This window comes from Cherax quadricarinatus, chromosome 16 (assembly GCF_038502225.1).
Source record: "Cherax quadricarinatus isolate ZL_2023a chromosome 16, ASM3850222v1, whole genome shotgun sequence".
NCBI classification, from domain to species: domain Eukaryota; kingdom Metazoa; phylum Arthropoda; class Malacostraca; order Decapoda; family Parastacidae; genus Cherax; species Cherax quadricarinatus.
The window spans coordinates 15,972,539-15,990,953 of record NC_091307.1 but is presented as its reverse complement, the minus strand read 5'-3'; the positions used below and the strand labels follow the sequence as shown (position 1 = coordinate 15,990,953).

At 44.2% G+C, this 18,415-nt stretch overlaps 1 protein-coding gene across 3 annotated transcripts in view; it reads left to right on the top strand.

Moving 5' to 3' along the window:
• The window catches only part of Rap2l (Ras-associated protein 2-like), a 240,021-nt gene that overhangs the window by 47,347 nt on the left and 174,259 nt on the right, over positions 1–18,415 (top strand). The window lies entirely within an intron of this gene.

Here is an 18,415-nt window from a genome sequence, read left to right as displayed (position 1 = left end):
AGTCAGGTACGAGTTCCCTTTTACACTGAACAATTATACCATGAGGTCACTATGGGCTACTCCAGATGCAGTAATTATCGATTTGAGACGTGGCTTGGGACTGCTTGGGGACATACCTGTAACCCGTTTCTGGGGTGCTGTTCCCGCAGCCTGGATTGCGGCCAGTCTTTCATAGTGCGTCGTCTGATCAGTGCGGCTATTGCTTTATGCAGCCCTCAAGCCCATATACCAATCACAGCCCAGTTAATCAAGTACCTTCCAAAGATTTCTTTATTTGTGCAGTACCTCGCCAACCACAACAGCATGCTGCTTGGGGGAAGAATTGTACAATTATTCCTTGTGCGAGTTAACATTCAAATAATGAGTAACAAGACTAGGTGCTACAGGTCCAAGTAACTGTACAGATGTGTACGGCTGATTGGCCCCCTTGTCCACACCCACGAGGACACCGCCCTAGGTTGTTGTTGACTACTACTATTATCTCGCCCCATCACAGGGTGTGGAAGGTAGGGAAAGTTAGCCGAGGTTGATTTGGCTTAAGGATTTTGCCCACAACTACACGATGGCATACCTTCAGACTGGACTGCGGCAGTAGAAAAAAACTCGACCAGTCAAAGGTATAAAGGTTCTGATTACAGCATAAAAGATAAACTAATGTGACTTAAGAAATTAACCCCAGACCTGGCTGGGGTCGTAGGGGTGGTAATACCGTAATCTTCTTCAGGCAACCCTCAGGTGTTCTTGAAACGTAGTGAGGGGAGTGTGCCTGGAGAGTGTTAAGAGTGTCGACGCCTTTTCGGCCAGGTTCCGGACCAGGCTTCCCGGTGAAAGGCTTGATCAACCAGGCTGTTGGTGCTAGCCGCACGGTCTCCAACATAAATACCAACGCTCCGCTGATGTTGGATATAAGAATGAGAAATAGAAGGTGGGCCAATGCTGTGCCTTGGAGAAAAGATCTTTTCGCTGTGGCAGCCTTGAATTTCTCTACAATTACAGGAGGCAGGAACGACCTGCTCTAAACCCATGTTGCCCTGGGATGTGCAATTCTTGAGATTCCATGGGAGTATCAGTCTTGCCTCTTAAGACACTCGAAGATTTTTGATATGGGACGTCAGCTCTGCGCTGTATGACCCTTGTAGGTTTAGCGCTTCATTTTTTATTATAATGGGACGTCAGCGCTGTCAGTCTTTTTTTTGTGATTACTGCCACCTTTGTGGAGTGGTGCTATGTTAGTGTTTTTTTTTTTCACTTGATGGATATGGAGTTGCACGAGTCAGAGTCTGGGGCAGAATGCAATCGATGGCTTTTTCAAAGTCAAGTTGGGTTACTTATGCCAGTAATAATGGAAATATTTTTACCATTTAATATACCTTTGATGGGTTTCGAGTTTTTCTACTGGAGTCCGGCCTTGAACCAGACTCGTTTGTTGCTTGCCTGGTCAGCCAGGCTGTTCCTACTGGCGGCCTGCTGGCCCACATATCCATCTAAGTCTGGTTGATCTGGTATCTAGTGAAGATATTTGTCCAGTTTCCCTCTGAAGACTTCTACACTTGTCTCAGCAATGTTTCTGGTATCTTCTGGTAAGATTTTGAATAGTCTTGGGCTACGAATGTTGATACAATGTTCTTTGACTGTTCCCACGGCGCTCCTGCTGTTCACTGGGTTTATTTTGCACATAATCCCTAGCTCCAGTACGTTGTTAAGGTAGTGTGCAGATTTGGAAGAAGGCCCTCAAGTACTTTCCAGGTGTGTATTATCATTTCTCTCTCTCTCTCCTCAGCTCCAGTGAACACACATTTAGGACTTTAAGGCGTTCTCAATAATTTATATGCTTTATTGGCTCTATGAGAGCTGTAAATGACCTTTGTATCTGGTCCATCTCAAACATCTGCCCTGAACAGGTGTCGGCAGGGTTTTGAGTCTAATCTGTGAAAAACTCGTTTGTGTTGTCGGTCTTTAAGACTGATTAATGACTCGCCGAACAATCATATTGCAACTTCAACATTTCGCTCTTTTCTGTTTTCTTGTCATAAGTGTAGGTTCCATTTCTAAGTAAGGGCCTGGTACTGGATGTGGTTTTTGCCCTGGTTTTTGCAAGTGAGAAATAGTATTTCGTGTTTCTTAATTTCATTATAGCTTTTTCTTCCCTCCCCCTTTCCTGAACCTTGTATGATGCATTTAGTTTGAGCTTGATGTTCTCCATTTTCCTTACGAGTGTTTCTTTTCGTTCTTTAGAAAATCCTCAACCACTAAGATGTTCCGTCTTCGTTTGTAGAGAGGGAGGGGCAAACTGTGACGATAATGACGCGAGGGTGATGGGTGTACTCGCTTACTGCATTTGCACGGGTCAAGGCATAGTGTTACGCCCTGCCTCTTAATTTATTACGTACCTTCTGGGTCCGATTGTTGAAACTGTACATGGTGCTTGCTGCCACCATCTCTTCCTTTAGTTCATTGCACTTGATATCCTAACGCTGACATTATTTCCTAGCATCTCGAAACAGCCTGTCGCTGTTTTTTTGTGTCATGATGCACCCTAACCTTATATTATGCGAGAGGATTTGAACATTGCCTGGGCTAGCCCAGATGTTCCCCTCTATTTTGATATTTAAATATTCGTTTTTTATAGATTTATATAACATACTTTAAAAAAAAATTCTCATTAGTCTGTAGGGAACATTCTACGGTTGTTAAGCTGAGTAGCTAAAGTCTTTCTTTGCAATTTGCCTTCGTCATTAACCTCGTCGTAGTAAATCGAAACGTGCAAAAATAACCCTAGACATAATTTTGCCTACAACACAGTTGTGACAGGTTTCAAGAGTTCTGTTCACGAAGCCCAGCCTGAGGCAAGCCTTCGTTATTGGTTGCCTGGTCAGTCACGCTGGTGCTGTCGGATCTCTGCATTGCTGATCTGAAATATCCCGTGGAAAATGTTCCCGTTTTCTTTTGATTAACATTGTCCGCCAATATTTCGTATGTATGCTGGTAGACTAATATCACAGCGTTCTCTTATTGTGCCTTGGGTACTTCTACTCTTCACTAAGTTTATTCTACACTTTGTCGCATCTCTCACGCCACGTAATTCTGGAAATGTGTGTTTATTATTGAAGTGATCCTCAAACATCGTGTTTTATTCAAATTTAAATCCCGCAAGGGTTGCAAATGGTGATACGCACAAAATTTGAATGAAGATAATCAAGTACAGTTTATTTTCTGTGTGTGCCCTTGAAAGTAAACACGAGTCCCTGATATTGTCATCTTCACAATCCATGCTAATGTAGGCCTGCTGGCCACTAGCAACAATAACTTAGTTGACCAGGCAGTCAGCACTGACGCTTGGCCTCATCATGGCTTAACACTAGAATACCTGAAACCTGTCGTGGTTGGATGGTGGTTAAGGTTGTCCCATCTTATTTGCATCACCCCTTATATCTTGGACGTCAAATAACTTAATACAAGTGTCCGCCAAGTGCCAGAGCAGTCAGGCTGTGCTTTATATGCACGCCGTCAGGGTACCAAGCTCAACAGCTTACCTTACTTTTAATATACCTTTGATGAGTTACGAGTTTTTCTATTCCCAGAACGCGGCCTTCGGCCGGGCTCAAACGTAATGAACACGTTATCAACAGATAAGCCTGGCTCCGTGTCGGGCTTGACAGGTTACAAAACTCCCTCGAAACTGGTCACATGTATATCGCCGATATATCACAGGTTGTTATCAAGATACGGGGTGAGTGTTTAGTCAAAAGTTGCATTTTCGTTTTTACTTTGAGATTACAGGAATCATGGGAGTGGGTGAGAGGGGATTAATCTTATGAGTTTGTACACTCTAACGTTTAGCAGAGCCAATTTCGGGCTATTTAGCACGAGTATGTGGACCTGTTTCATTGTGCTCAGAACGTGCTGGAGAGGAGTTAGGTGATGGTATAGCTTAGTGGGCAACCTTTGTGTTACTACACACAGGGATATACTGCTTTCAACATATCCTCTGGAACCCATCCCCCCCCCCTCTCTCTCTGTCTCTCTCTCTCTCTCTCTCTCTCTCTCTCTCTCTCTCTCTCTCTCTCTCTCTCTCTCTCTCTCTCTCTCTCTCTCTCTCTCTCTCTCTCTCTGCCTCCCAATTCCAGTTGCAGATAACGATTATCCCGTAATATTTCTGGCATGTCTTCTCCTTTATAGCACATTTCATCTATATTTTATATTGCTTTTATAATACACTGGTATGTCTTATAGATGATCTGTTTTGAGAGTTTCAATGAAAGTCTGGATAAAGAAGACATTTTGTAGAGTGCAGTTCTTTGAGACTATTGTGAGACACCTGCTTTGTGTTAGAGGGAAGTTCTGACACATGACAGCCAATACTCTTTGGATATCGCAACATTATGAAAGTTAAGACACATGTGCAACATCTGTATATCTTTATTGTAGACGTTTCGCCATCCAGTGGCTTTATCAGTACAGATTCTAGGACATAATTAGAAGACAGTAGAACTATATACAAAAGATGAGGTAATCAGTCCCTCAGCCTTGGAGTTAGTGTTCACAGCATCATGGTGGAGGAGAATCTGGAGCAAAGGAAAGAAGCCTGGCGGTTATATAGGCGTCAGTGGATAAGGACATAGTCACTGGTAAGCGGGATTCCCCAGTGGAAGTAGGTCCTACCCAAAGGGATGGGTTAGTTGTAGCAGCCGTGAAGGTCTTGTAGATGCCCTCTGAATCAAGATTCCATGATGTTGCAGTGTCTGACAAGTCCTTTTCTACTGACGCCTATATAACCGCCAGGCTTCTTGCCTTTGCTCCAGATTCTCCTCCACCATGATGCTGTGAACACTATCTCCAAGGCTGAGGGACTGATTACCTCATCTTTTGTATATAGTTCTACTGTCTTCTAATTATGTCCTAGAATCTGTATTGATAAAGCCACTGGATGGCGAAACGTCTACAATAAAGATATACAGATGTTGCACATGTGTCGTAACTTTCATATTGTCGGTATTTTATACCTGTCTTGCACACTACATTATGATATATAATATCGACACGTTGATGAATAAGACACGTGTAGCACCTGATGGTCTTTACTTATGCAGACGTTGCTGCTCCTTTAATCTGGCTCCATTATACAAATCTTCATCTTCATACTTCTGCTTTAGATTTGTCAAGGCTAAACTACTGAACACCTAGCAAAACTAAGGAAATAATCACCTCCCATAAAGGCTAACGGACGCATCATCTATACTTACGTCCTGTCTTCCACTGCCTCGGATATTATTGTTCTCAAATGGGTGGATTAAGTCATAGGTTGATGAAACGTAGGTTCGAGTCTCCTTCAGCCAGAGATCAGTGTTTGTGTATATTTCGCCTGCTCTTGCGAATTCCTTGCATATATATATATATATATATATATATATATATATATATATATATATATATATATATATATATATATATATATATATATATATATATATATATATATTATTAATGTCGTGCCGAATAAGTAAAGCTTGTGATTTTGGCTTAAATAGCAACACACTTCTTGTTAGGTAAGACACATATGCAACAGTTAGGTATCTTTATTATGAGACGTAGGCCACTAGGAGAGGTAAGAACTCAGATGTTGAGAGGTCAGGTCCCTCTCAAATCCAGCCGCTCTCACTACTGGAAGTTGTCGAAGTTGATTGCAGGTCTGTACCAAGATACCCTTGTGTTGCAGTGTCTGACAGATTGAACATTAAAATGGTATAAAATACCGACAGGTTGTTAGGTAAGACACATATGCAACAGTTAGGTATCTTTATTATGAGACGTGGTTAGGTAAGACACATATGCAACAGTTAGGTATCTTTATTGTGAAACGTTTCGCCTACACAGTAGGCTTCTTCAGTCAAGTACAGAAAAGTTAATAGAAGCAGAAGATACTTGAAGACGATGTAATCAGTCCATCACCCTTAAAGTTTTGAGGTGGTCAGTCCCTCAGTCTGGAGAAGAGCATTGTTCCATAGTATGAAACAATATGGAGAAGAAGTGACAGGATGGGGCTTTTATAGCGCCAAGAGGTGAGACGTAGGAGAGGTAAGAACTCAGATGTTGAGAGGTCCCTCTCAAATCCAGCCCCTCTCACTAGTGGAAGTTGTCGAAGTTGATTGCAGGTCTGTACCAAGATACCCTTGTGTTGCAGTGTCTGAGAGATTGAACATTAAAATGGTATAAAATACCGAGAGGTTGTTAGGTAAGACACATATGCAACAGTTAGGTATCTTTATTGTGAAACGTTTCGCAACGTATCTTTATTATGAGACGTCTCATAATAAAGATACCTAACTGTTGCATATGTGTCTTACCTAACAACCTGTCGGTATTTTATACCATTTTAATGTTCAACACACTTCTTGCCGAATAGGGCAAGCGAAAATTTGGGTATGCAATAATTTCGCAAAAAATATTCTGAATCGAATGACAAAAATATATTTAATTGTTTCATTGTGTTTGTTTATTATTAAATTATTGTTAACTTGTATAAAATATATTTAGTTGGATTAGGCTAAATTAAATTGCGCTTGTTATAATAAGGTTAGGTAAGTTTACTAAGGCTATTTTGGTACAAAATCATTAATTTTTATATTAATATAAATGAAAAAAGTCTTTAAATGTGTAAGAGAATTTTTTAGAAAGGACTTAATTTTAAATGAGTTCTTGCTAATTGACCAGTTTTACCTACATTGTGTGTGTGTGTGTGTGTGTGTGTGTGTGTGTGTGTGTGTGTGTGTGTGTGTGTGTGTGTGTGTTACCATTTTGTCCTAGGCACATGTCGATTAGACACTAGGCCTGTTGTGTGTGTGCAGGTGTGTAGGTGTGTGTGTGTGTGTGTGTGTGTGTGAGAGAGAGAGTGTGTGTGTGTGTGTGTAATAAATTTCAGTATAATGCAAAAAAGGTTTGTTCTGCTAGTTTGTTTACTTTTCGCCATTAAGAACATAAGAACGAAGGAACACTGCAGCAGGCCTACTGGCCCATGCGAGGCAGGTCCAAGTCTCCTACCGGATTAAGGCAATGCATCCAACCTAGTCAGGTCAGGTCACATTGACTTAAGGGAGGAACACGGCAACCGACCTGGTAGCACAAGCTTATCAGGTCCAACTCACACCCACTCATGTATTTATCCAACCTATTTTTAAAGCTACACAACGTTCTGGCCTCTATAACTGTACTTGGGAGTTTGTTCCACTCATCCACAACTCTATTACCAAACCAGTACTTTCCTATATCCTTCCTGAATCTGAATTTTTCCAACTTAAAACCATTGCTGCGAGTCCTGTCTAGGCTAGATATTTTCAGCACACTATTTACATCCCCTTTATTTATTCCTGTCTTCCATTTATACACCTCAATCATATCCCCCCTAATTCTACGTCTTTCTAGAGTGCAGATTCAGGGCCCTTAGTCTATCCTCAGAGGGAAGGTTTCTGATACATGGGATCAACTTTGTCATCCTCCTTTGTACATTTTCCAGAGCATTTATATCCATTCTGTAATACGGTGACCAAAACTGTGCAGCATAATCTAAATGAGGCCTAACCAAGGATGTATAGAGTTGAAGAACAACCTGAGGACTCCTATTATTTATGCTTCTTGATATGAAGCCAAGGATTCTATTAGCTTTATTGCGAACACTTATGCACTGTTGTCTTAGTTTCAGATTACTGCTAACCAGAACTCCTAAATCCTTTTTGCAATCCGTAATATTAAGATCTACATTATTTAGTTTATATGTTTATATGGTTGTTGTCCTGTCCAACATTTAGAACTTTGCATTTGTCTATATTAAACTGCATCTGCCACCTCTCCGACCACTGCATCAGTCTACTCAAATCTTCCTGGAGTGCTCTAATGTCCTCGTCAAAATGAATTCGACGGCCTATTTTGGTGTCATTGGCAAACTTGCTGATGTCGCTCTTTATGCCCTCATCTATGTCGTTTATGTAGATTGTGAACAGCAGGGGGCCCAACACTGATCCCTGTGGAACACCGCTCGTGACGCTTCCTCACTCTGATTTCTCCCCATTTATGCAAACTCTATGCTGCCTATTTGTCAACCATGCCTCTATCCAGGAAAAAATTTCTCCTCCTATTCTATGTGCCTTAATTTTTCTCAATAGTCTCTGATGTGGGACCCTGTCAAAAGCCTTACTGAAGTCCATATACACAATATCATATTCATTACCATGATCTACCTCCTCAAATACCTTAGTGAAAAAAGTTAATAAATTCGTAAGGCAGGAACGCCCCTTTGTAAAACCATGCTGAGATTCGTTGATTAATTTATGCTTTTCAAGGTGGCTACGAACTGCCTCGGCAATTATTGATTCCATTAATTTTCCCACTATGGAGGTTAGGCTTATTGGTCTATAGTTCGAAGCTAAGGACCTGTCACCTGCTTTGAAAATAGGTATCACATTTGCCATTTTCCACTTATCTGGCACCATGCCAGTTTGTAGTGATATGTTGAAAAGATTAGCCAAAGGTTTGCTAAGCTCCTCTTTACATTCCTTTAGAACCCTTGCATACAGTTCATCAGGGCCAGGGGATTTGTTAGATTTCAATTTATCTATTTGCCTAAGGACCATGTCTCTTGTGACCCTAATCGTGCACAGTTTATTATCGTCCTGTTCTACATAATTTATCATTTCTGGAATATCGCTGGTATCCTCCTGTGTAAAAACTGAGAGGAAGTATGTGTTAAAAATTCTACCCATTTCCTTATCACTGTCAGTGAGCTGACCCGAGGAACTTTTGAGTGGGCCTATCTTGTCCCTGATCTTACTTCTGTATACCTGAAAGAATCCTTTTGGGTTAGTCTTCGATTCTCTTGCAACTTTAACCTCATAATCTCTTTTTGCTTTTCTAATTCCCTTTTTTATTTCTCTCTTTAACTGAATATATCGATTTCTTAATTGCCCCTCTCCTCTTTTGATTTGCCTATATATGCCTTTCTTTTGACCAATTAGATATTTTAATCTATTGTTCATCCATTTAGGATCATTTTTGTTTGATCTGATTTCCCTATTTGGAACATAATTTGACTGAGCAGCTAGAACTATGCCCTGGAAAACGTCATATCGGCAACCATCACCACCTACCTGACCCTTAGTCAGGTCATTCCAGTTCAGCCCACCTAAGTAATTTTTCAGTCCTATAAAATCAGCCAGGCGGAAGTCAGGGACAGAGACTTGATTGCCATTATTAGGGGAATTCCATGATATACTAAAACTGAGTAATTTGTGATCACTTTCCCCAAGCTCATCATTAACCTCAAGATTATTAATTAGTGTTTCCCTACTTGCAAGAACCAAGTCAAGGAGGTTATTTCCCCTAGTTGGCTCTGTCACAAACTGTTTTAAAAAACAATCCTGGATCGTATCAAGAAAGTCACCTGACTCTAAATTTCCTGTCAAATTGCTCCAGTCAATCTGTCTATAGTTGACTACAAGTTTAGTTGAGTGAACATTAATATAATACCGGTTGGATTTTAAGTTTCATGGACATAACACTAACTCCTGATTTTACCCTCTGCTTATAAAGTCTCTGTACTACTGGTGCTGCTGTTTGTTTCTTCTGAGATGTGTGCCAGAGAGCCCCTGGAGTCTCCGTGTGTAGTGGCTGCTGCAGGAGTGTACGACAGGCAGCGGGTTCAACGTAAACATCATTAGTAGGACCGAAGAAGCCACTCGTGGTGAAACGTTCCTTTAATAGTGTCCTGAACTACATAATTGTTTTTGCACGTCTTGTCGGTATCACCATATCATAATGTCACTGCCAGTCATCAGTGTGTATGGCAGGCAACACCGACAGGTGTTTGTGTGTGTTTACACCGAAAATTTACTTCAATCACTATTTTAGGAATTAAAGTATCCTTGACTGTTGGTATGAAGGTTGCTTATAGCCATATAATGACCCCTCGTATAGTCGATAAGCTTTAAACCCAATAAACCAATAACCAAGCAGCGGGTGCAGTGTAAACATAGGCGTAAACACCCTGAGAAAACAAACTCTCTATCACGTGACGAGGACGGCTAGCGGACACCCATCTGATCTCCCACCAAGGTCGGTCTCTCTCTCTCTCTCTCTCTCTCTCTCTCTCTCTCTCTCTCTCTCTCTCTCTCTCTCTCTCTCTCTCTCTCTCTCTCTCTCTCTCACACACACACACACACACACACACACACACACACACACACACACACACACACACACACACACACACACGCGCGCGCGCGCGCGCATTCTCTCTCTCTCCCTCTCTCTCTCCCTCTCACTCTCCCTCTCTCACTCTCCCTCTCTCTCCCTCACTCTCCCTCTCTCACTCTCCCTCTCTCACTCTCCCTCTCTCACTCTCCCTCACTCTCCCTCTCTCACTCTCCCTCTCTCACTCTCCCTCTCTCACTCTCCCTCTCTCACTCTCCCTCTCACTCTCCCTCTCACTCTCCCTCTCACTCTCCCTCTCACTCTCCCTCTCACTCTCCCTCTCACTCTCCCTCTCCCTCTCCCTCTCACTCTCCCTCTCTCCCTCTCACTCTCCCTCTCACTCACCCTCTCTCACCCACCCTCTCACCCGCTCTCTCACCCTCTCACCCTCTCTCTCACCCTCTCTCCAAACGCCGCCTCCCCTTCCCCCCATCGCCACCAATGGCCTTGATAGTCTAATAGAATGGCGGCGAGTAAGTTTGAGGACGTCTAAACATGCTTTGCTAGCCATGTACCGCTTGACCCTCACCCGGTACAGGAAGACACCCAGCAGAGAAAACGCACCCACTCTTGTGTATTTTTTGTTTAGGTTTCGTGTGTCTGCTATGTGTAAAGTGACCTGGGCCACGGACACATCATCAGCAGGCAATGTAGATGACATCTGCTGAGAGTGAGTGGATGTGTGTAAGGTGACTTGGGTCACAGTAAAGATGGATAACAGATGCTGGGGTAGTGAATATGTGTAAGGTGAACTGGGCCACAGTAGAGTGGATGACTGATGCTGAGGTAGTGAATGTGTGTAAGGTGAACTGGGCCACAGCAGAGTGGATGACAGATGCTGGGGTAGTGAATCATAATGCTGCTCTAGTGTGACATTCTGGCAACAAGGGACAGAAGAGATGACTAATACTGGGGCGTCATGCAGGGAGTGTCCAGTCCCCAGAACCACCATTTCCTCATCAGCTGAAGAAAAAAACTAATGTTCAGTACTTTTCACCCTATTATATATAATATTCACACTGAAACATCATGTAAATATTGGCTTACCTACAAGGTAATAAAATTCTGAGCAGTATGAAATGATTGCCGTGTGGTAAGTCCGGTAGTTTTGATGAACAGTGCTCAGATTTAATATTTGTTGAGGGGTACAAAGAGAAATTTGTGCACCCGTGTGTGCACAAGATAACTCTCCCTATACAAAGGACTCCCCCACTCACGTGGAAGCTGGATTCTTTGTTGGATACATAATAGAGAAGCACTACAATAGGTCTGCTGGTCTATGCTAAACAGGTCCTACTCTCACCCAACCATTCCCACTTGTGTAGTAAGTGATAGACACAGCAGCGATTGCACACTTCATTTAGACGGTTTCAAGAAACTGCTGGACAGGCGATATATCGTTTATGTATAGTTTCTTATTGCTGCTTGTGTGTCCATCTACAACTTCTCGGTATTCTTATACCATCATCTATTATAATCTCACTCGTGTTACAGTTCAACATTTTTTTTAAAGCTACATGCGATCAGGTAAGAGCTGGTATAAAATAGCTACAACTCTGGAATAAAGCACATGCGCAGTGTTAGGATTCGCCAAGTCTGAAGAAGCCATTCGTGGCAAAACGTTTCCTTAATAAAATATCCTAACTGCACGTCTTGCCTCACTACATACAATCATAAGAACACAGGTATTATATTCAGTGACGGTACTTGGCAGTGCGTCCCACTCATCTACAATGTGTGGGTGAAGGTAGGTCAGTGAACGTGTGGGTGCGTGTGTGCACCAGCAGCAACTTGTACCAGAACTCGCTGTTAGTTCCACGAGAACTATCTCGAGCAGGATAGGGTAGTAGTGGTGACTACCCGGGGGTATGGTTTGTTTGCAATCGTGTCACTACGATTTCTTGAGTCATGGTGCCCACTTGGTGTTTACGCATCCAACACTAGAATTATTATGACCTACGGAGTTGGTGAGTCATGTGCGGAACGTAGCTCACACACTCGGCCATAGATAGTTTGATAGTGGTGGTTGTTAGTGGGTGAAATATGAGTGTTGATTAGTCACAGCCCCGCCCGGGCTCTCCCTACTCCCAGCTGCCGCTGGTGAGCTGGCTATCTTTCTCTCACTATCCCCCTCTCCCCAACCCCTTACTCTTGTCCCGCTTTATTCCCTCCGTCAACCCACCTACACTCTTCAGTCACTACACTTATAACATTATGCACTATAGTACAAGAACTGGTCAGGCAATACTGTTTTCCTTCTAGGCACATTCGTAGTAAATTTGGTCGAACCCCAACCTTTTGTATCAACATTCCTGACAGCTTGCACACAACACGAAGACCTTGTCACTGAGACGTCCAAGAACTAAATACAGGAGCAGGGTTGGACTGCTGACACGTCGTCGGACTGTTCACAGTCACTAAATATACAAAGCAATATAGAGCCTTCAAGTAAGTCGTGAGTTTAGAAATTAATAGAATTACAGGGAACGTTTAAAGTCCCTTAACTTGTACTCCTTGGAACGCAGGCGAGAAATAGATAAATAAATAATCTACACCTGGAAAATCCTAGAGGGACTGGTCCCAAATCTGCACACGGAAATCACTCCTTGTGAAAGCAAAAGGCAAGGCAGACCCCAATGAAAAACATGGGTGCAATGAGTACACTAAGAGAGAAAGCTAAGTGTCCGGGGCCCAAGACTATTCAACAGCCTCCCCCTCTTCAAGGGGGGCTCCTTGGCATGGTGAAGAGGCTCTTGGTCTGAGGAATTAGACCTGTCGGTCTACTTCCTCAGACCGAACCTAATTACCCCCCAATCCCCCGTTCCCTATCCCATCCTCCCCTTTTTCCTTTCCTCCTCCTCCTCCTCCCCACCCCTCCCTTTTGCCCTTCCTTTTTGGCCTTTGGTTTTTTTTTCCCACAGGCATGCTAGTTCCTAGGTAGGGGAAAGGGTACCGGGGTCCATCCCATTCCGTTGAGGTTCTTGGCGGTGGCATAGTTTGCTGTGGAATCTAGATTGCCTGGGGATGTCCCGATCCCTCTCCGGTATCCCGGAGAGTGGCTTTGGGTGTCTCTCGGGCGACGGGTGTATCTCTGGAAGCCACCTTTCGGATTCCAGGGGTGGTGGCCGGAGGTATGCTTTGTGGTGGATTTCCGGCCGCCCTCTCTTTTGTCCACCGAGGTAGCTCGGCAGATGTGAGGTTGCTATCCCGGATTGCCGGTTTACTGGCATGATGGGTAGAGTATGGCACGGGTTCCATGCTGCATCTGCGGTGCTGAGGTCCTCTTGGGCGCGGAAGGAGATTTCTGGCCCTTTCATTCCTCCTAGGAACTATCCCTCCCCAGTCCCCCCTTTTTTTATTCTTTTTATTATTTTTATTTTATTTTCTTCTTTCTTTTTTTTTCTTAAAAACAAAAAGAAGTAACCTAACCATGGCAGCCCTAGTCCATGAACCTGCTACCCCCGGGCCCCTTCTTGATACCGCACCCCGTTCTGACCCCGCCTCGTCTTTGGACCACTCTTCGGACACTCCTCATGCCTCTGTACCTCTTGCCGGTGCTGTTTCCTCACCTGCTTCAGGTACTGAGGCCTCGACTGACTCCTTCGATTTATCTGACCTTCGCTCTCCTCTGACTATGCTTCCGGCCTCTCCCTCTACGGTGCGGCAATTTTCGAATCGCCGGCCCGTTCCACGTCGGACCAACTCTGGTCCCACGCCTAAACGACAACGACAATTACCTGCTGATGATACTTCTCCACCTTCTCGTTCTTCTCAGAAAAGATCGACACGTCCTTCACTACCTTTCCACGCTCAGTTTCAGACTGCACAATGGACTAAATTCTTCACTTTACGACTGACTTCCTCTACTGCCTATCTTTCTGACCACAGTATTGGCAAGGCACTCCTACGCCATGTTGGTAAAGATATTTCTTTTCATGCTCTTAAGAGCGGTACGCGCATCGTCACCATACAGAATGCTATCCAGGCTCATGAGCTTTCTCATCTTTCCCATATCGATACTGTTCCTGTAACTATTGAAAAGCATCATTCCCTCAATTCTTGTAGTGGTACCGTCATTCTGCCCCATACCATAGTTCAACAAAATTTCCAGACATGTGGCACTGACATTCTTGAACAGATGGAACTCCAAGATCTCCCAATCCTCAAGGTAGACACTTACGTTCTTCCTGCCCGCGGGCGGAGAAGATGCCCTAGCAATGTGGCTCGTTTAACTTTTGACAGCCGTGAACTCCCATCCTCAGTTTATGTAGCAGGACATCGGTTACAAGTTCGAAAGGTGATCCCTACACCACAACAGTGTAGAAATTGCTGGCGATTTGGCCATCCAGCGAAATATTGCAGATCTATCGCCGAATGCCCAGTCTGTGGTGCCGATGACCATTCTAATACGTCTTGCAATCAACCTCCCTCTTGCCTTAATTGTCATGAGGCTCACCCTTCGTACTCTCGCCGTTGTCAAGTCTACTTAAACGAGCGGGAAATCCATTACCTCAAAGAGGCAGAAGGTCTCCCTTATGCCATGGCAGTTTCTCATCTCCGCCTCCAAGGGAGACTACCTCGTGTTTCTTATTCCCGTGTTTCAAAACGTCCCCCCACTTCTGGTATCCCATCTTCTGCACCCACCTCTGTGGTTACCTCTCCCATAGTCACTCCTGTAGCTAATTCTTTTGCTGTCCTCGGCTCAGACGTCCCTACTTCAACGTCTCAGTCTGATCTTGCTTCTTCGTGTTCTCTCTCACAAGCCTCAGTAGCGACGAGATCTCGTATGACACCTCCTCCCAATCATCCCTCTACTTCTCAGAAGTCAAAAAAAGGTCCGTTAACACCACCTACCCATCTTCCACCTCCTCATTTTCCGTTCCCTGTCTCTGTACCTGGTTCTCCCCCTCTCACTGGCTCTGTTACAAGTGTAAGGTTCACCCTCCCCCTCGTACTGTACCTTCCTCTCCTGTTCCCTCCCAAGTTTCTTCCTCTTCTGCCACCTCCCAGGTTTCTGCCTCTTCTGTCCCCTTCCACGCTTCTCCAGTTCCCTCCACCCTTTCGCTTCCCCCTACCTTGGTACAGTCCATTACAGTTCCAATCTTCACTCATCCTCCCCCTACCATTTCCAATATTGTCTCCCATACGACGTCTCTGAATTCTGAAACACTTGAAGCAATCTCTGAATATATTGCAGAGACCAAACCATCAATGGACACTGATCCACCCTCCGCTCCTTCTCTCTCCTCTACTCCATCTGCGCAACTCCTTTCTTCACAGCGCACCGTTCCTTCGCTGCTTGAACGTTTTCCACTGCCTCCGCATGTGGACTTTTCTAACCCCTCTAGTCCATAGGAACCCTTACCTGCGGATTTCAGGTATTTTTATCATTGCCAATCATGGCCTATTTACAGTGGAATATACGCGGCCTCAGGGGTAATCGGGGTGAGCTTCAGATGTTACTCTCCCAGTTTTCCCCTGTTGGTGTTTGCTTACAGGAACCAAAATTACACTCTGCTGTTATCTCTCCCATCTCAGGCTATAATTTATTGCATTCTTCAGATATTTTTCCTGATGGGACCTTTAATGAAAGTGCCCTTCTTCTACGCACTGATATTCCGTACCATCAGCTATTTGTTTGTACTTCGCTGCATTACACAGCAGCCCGTATCCACTTGCATAGGTGGCATACGCTCTGTTCTTTATATCTCTCTCCTTCTCGGGAATTATCTATTCCGGATATTGCCTTTCTTGTTTCGTCATTACCACCACCGATTCTGTTACTTGGTGATTTTAATGCCCACCATTTCCTCTGGGGGGGGTCTCACTGTGATTCCCGTGGCATTCAGTTAGAGGCTTTTCTTGCCACCCACCCCCTCCATGTTTTAAATACAGGTACTCGCACCCATTTTGATCCTCGGACTCACACTCTCTCTTGCATCGATCTCTCAGTCTGCTCTTCCTCCACCGCATTAGACTTCACTTGGTCTGTTCTTCCGGACTTACGTGACAGCGATCATTTCCCAATCATTCTTACTTCCCCTTCATATTCACCACCTCTTCGCATCCCATGCTGGCAATTTGATCAGGCAAATTGGAACCTTTACTCACACCTAACTGTTTTTAGAGAGGTTCCTTCTTCGTCCTCCATCGATGAGCTTTTACACCTCTTCTCGTCCTCCGTTTTAACCGCAGCTTCTCATTCTATACCCCAAACTTCGGGCAGGCATTCTCAGAAATGCGTGCCTTGGTGGTCTCCTGCTTGTGCTCATGCAGTACGTTTGAAACGCGCTGCATGGGGCAGGTACCGGTACAATAGAACCACAGAGAGACTTCTTGATTTTAAGCAGAAGCGTGCGATCACTCGCCGTGTCATCCGTGACGCTAAACGCACTTGCTGGCGAGATTATGTCTCCACCATCACCTCTGCTTCCTCTATGAGTGCAGTCTGGAAAAAAGTACGAAAACTGAGTGGTAAACTTTATATTCTCCTGACCCGGCTCCTGTTCTGCGGGTTGCCGGTGTTGATATAGCAAACCCACTAGATGTTGCCAATGAAATTGGCAATCATCTGGTCCGTATTTCTCAGGAACTCCATCTATGCCCCTCATTTCTTTCCTCAAAGTCTGCCAGAGAGTTAGCACCCTTGGACTTTTCTTCTCTCAGAGAAGAACAGTATAATGTGCCTTTTACACTTCAAGAACTGGAGGCAACACTCTCAGCTTGCCGATCATCGGCAGCTGGGCCCAACGACATTCATATTCGTATGCTACAACATTTACATCAGTCAGCCCTTGCAGTCCTATTACGCCTTTACAATCTTATTTTGTCACAAGGAGTTCTTCCACAGCTGTGGAAATCCGCCATTGTTCTCCCTTTCCGCAAACCAGGCACTACGGGACATGAAACCTCCCACTATCGTCCCATTGCTCTTACCAGTGCAGTTTGCAAAGTGATGGAACGCCTAGTAAATAGACGTTTAGTGTGGTATTTAGAGACACACAACAGTCTCTCCACTCGTCAATATGGCTTTCGTAAGGGACGTTCTACCATAGACCCCTTACTACGCTTGGATACGTATGTTCGTAATGCCTTTGCGAATAACCACTTAGTTATTGCCATATTTTTTGACCTTGAGAAGGCATATGACACAACTTGGAGGTATAATATTTTAGCCCAAGCCCTAGGCCTTCGAGGCAATCTACCATCCTTCCTTAAGAACTTTTTAACTGACAGGCATTTCCGTGTTCGGGTTAATAATGTGCTCTCCCCGGACTTTATCCAAGCTGAAGGTGTCCCCCAGGGATGTGTTCTGAGCACAACACTTTTTCTCCTTGCTATTAATGATTTGGCCTCTAGTCTTCCATCAAATATTTGGTCATCACTCTATGTTGATGACTTCGCTATTGCCTGTGCAGGCGCTGACTGTCACCTTATTACAGTTTCTCTCCAGCATGCAGTCGATCGTGTTTCCAATTGGGCCACCACACGTGGGTTTAAATTTTCCAGCACTAAAACCCACCAAATTACTTTCACTAGACGCTCTGTCATCTCCGATCATCCTTTGTACCTCTATGGCTCCCGTATCCCTGAACGTGATACAGTCAAGTTTCTGGGCCTCTTTGATCGTAGGTTATCCTGGAAACCTCACATTACCTCTCTGAAGGCAACTTGTCACAGCCGGCTGAACCTTCTTAAAACCCTTGCTCATCTTTCATGGGGAGCTGATCGTGGAATCCTCCTTCGCCTACATTCCACCCTTATCTTATCGAAACTTGATTATGGTGACCAGATCTATTCAGCGGCATCTCCTGCTACTCTCTCTAGCCTTAACCCCATTCATCACCAAGGATTACGTTTATGCCTTGGTGCTTTTCGCTCTTCCCCTGTCGAGAGCTTCTATGCAGAAGCGAACGTTCCATCCTTATCCGATCGCCGTGATGCCCATTGCCTTCGCTACTATGTATGCTCTCATGATCTCCGCAATCCTTCCATTTATAGAATGGTCACTGATATTAGTAGACATTCTTTATTTGTTTGCCGCCCCTGTTTACTCCGTCCCTTCTCTCTTCACCTTCATTCGCTCTTGTCTTCTCTTCAATTACCACCTTTCTATGTACATGTAGCATCTCACTTTTCCCTACCCCCCTGGGAAGTTCCAGCTGTTCGAGTCTGT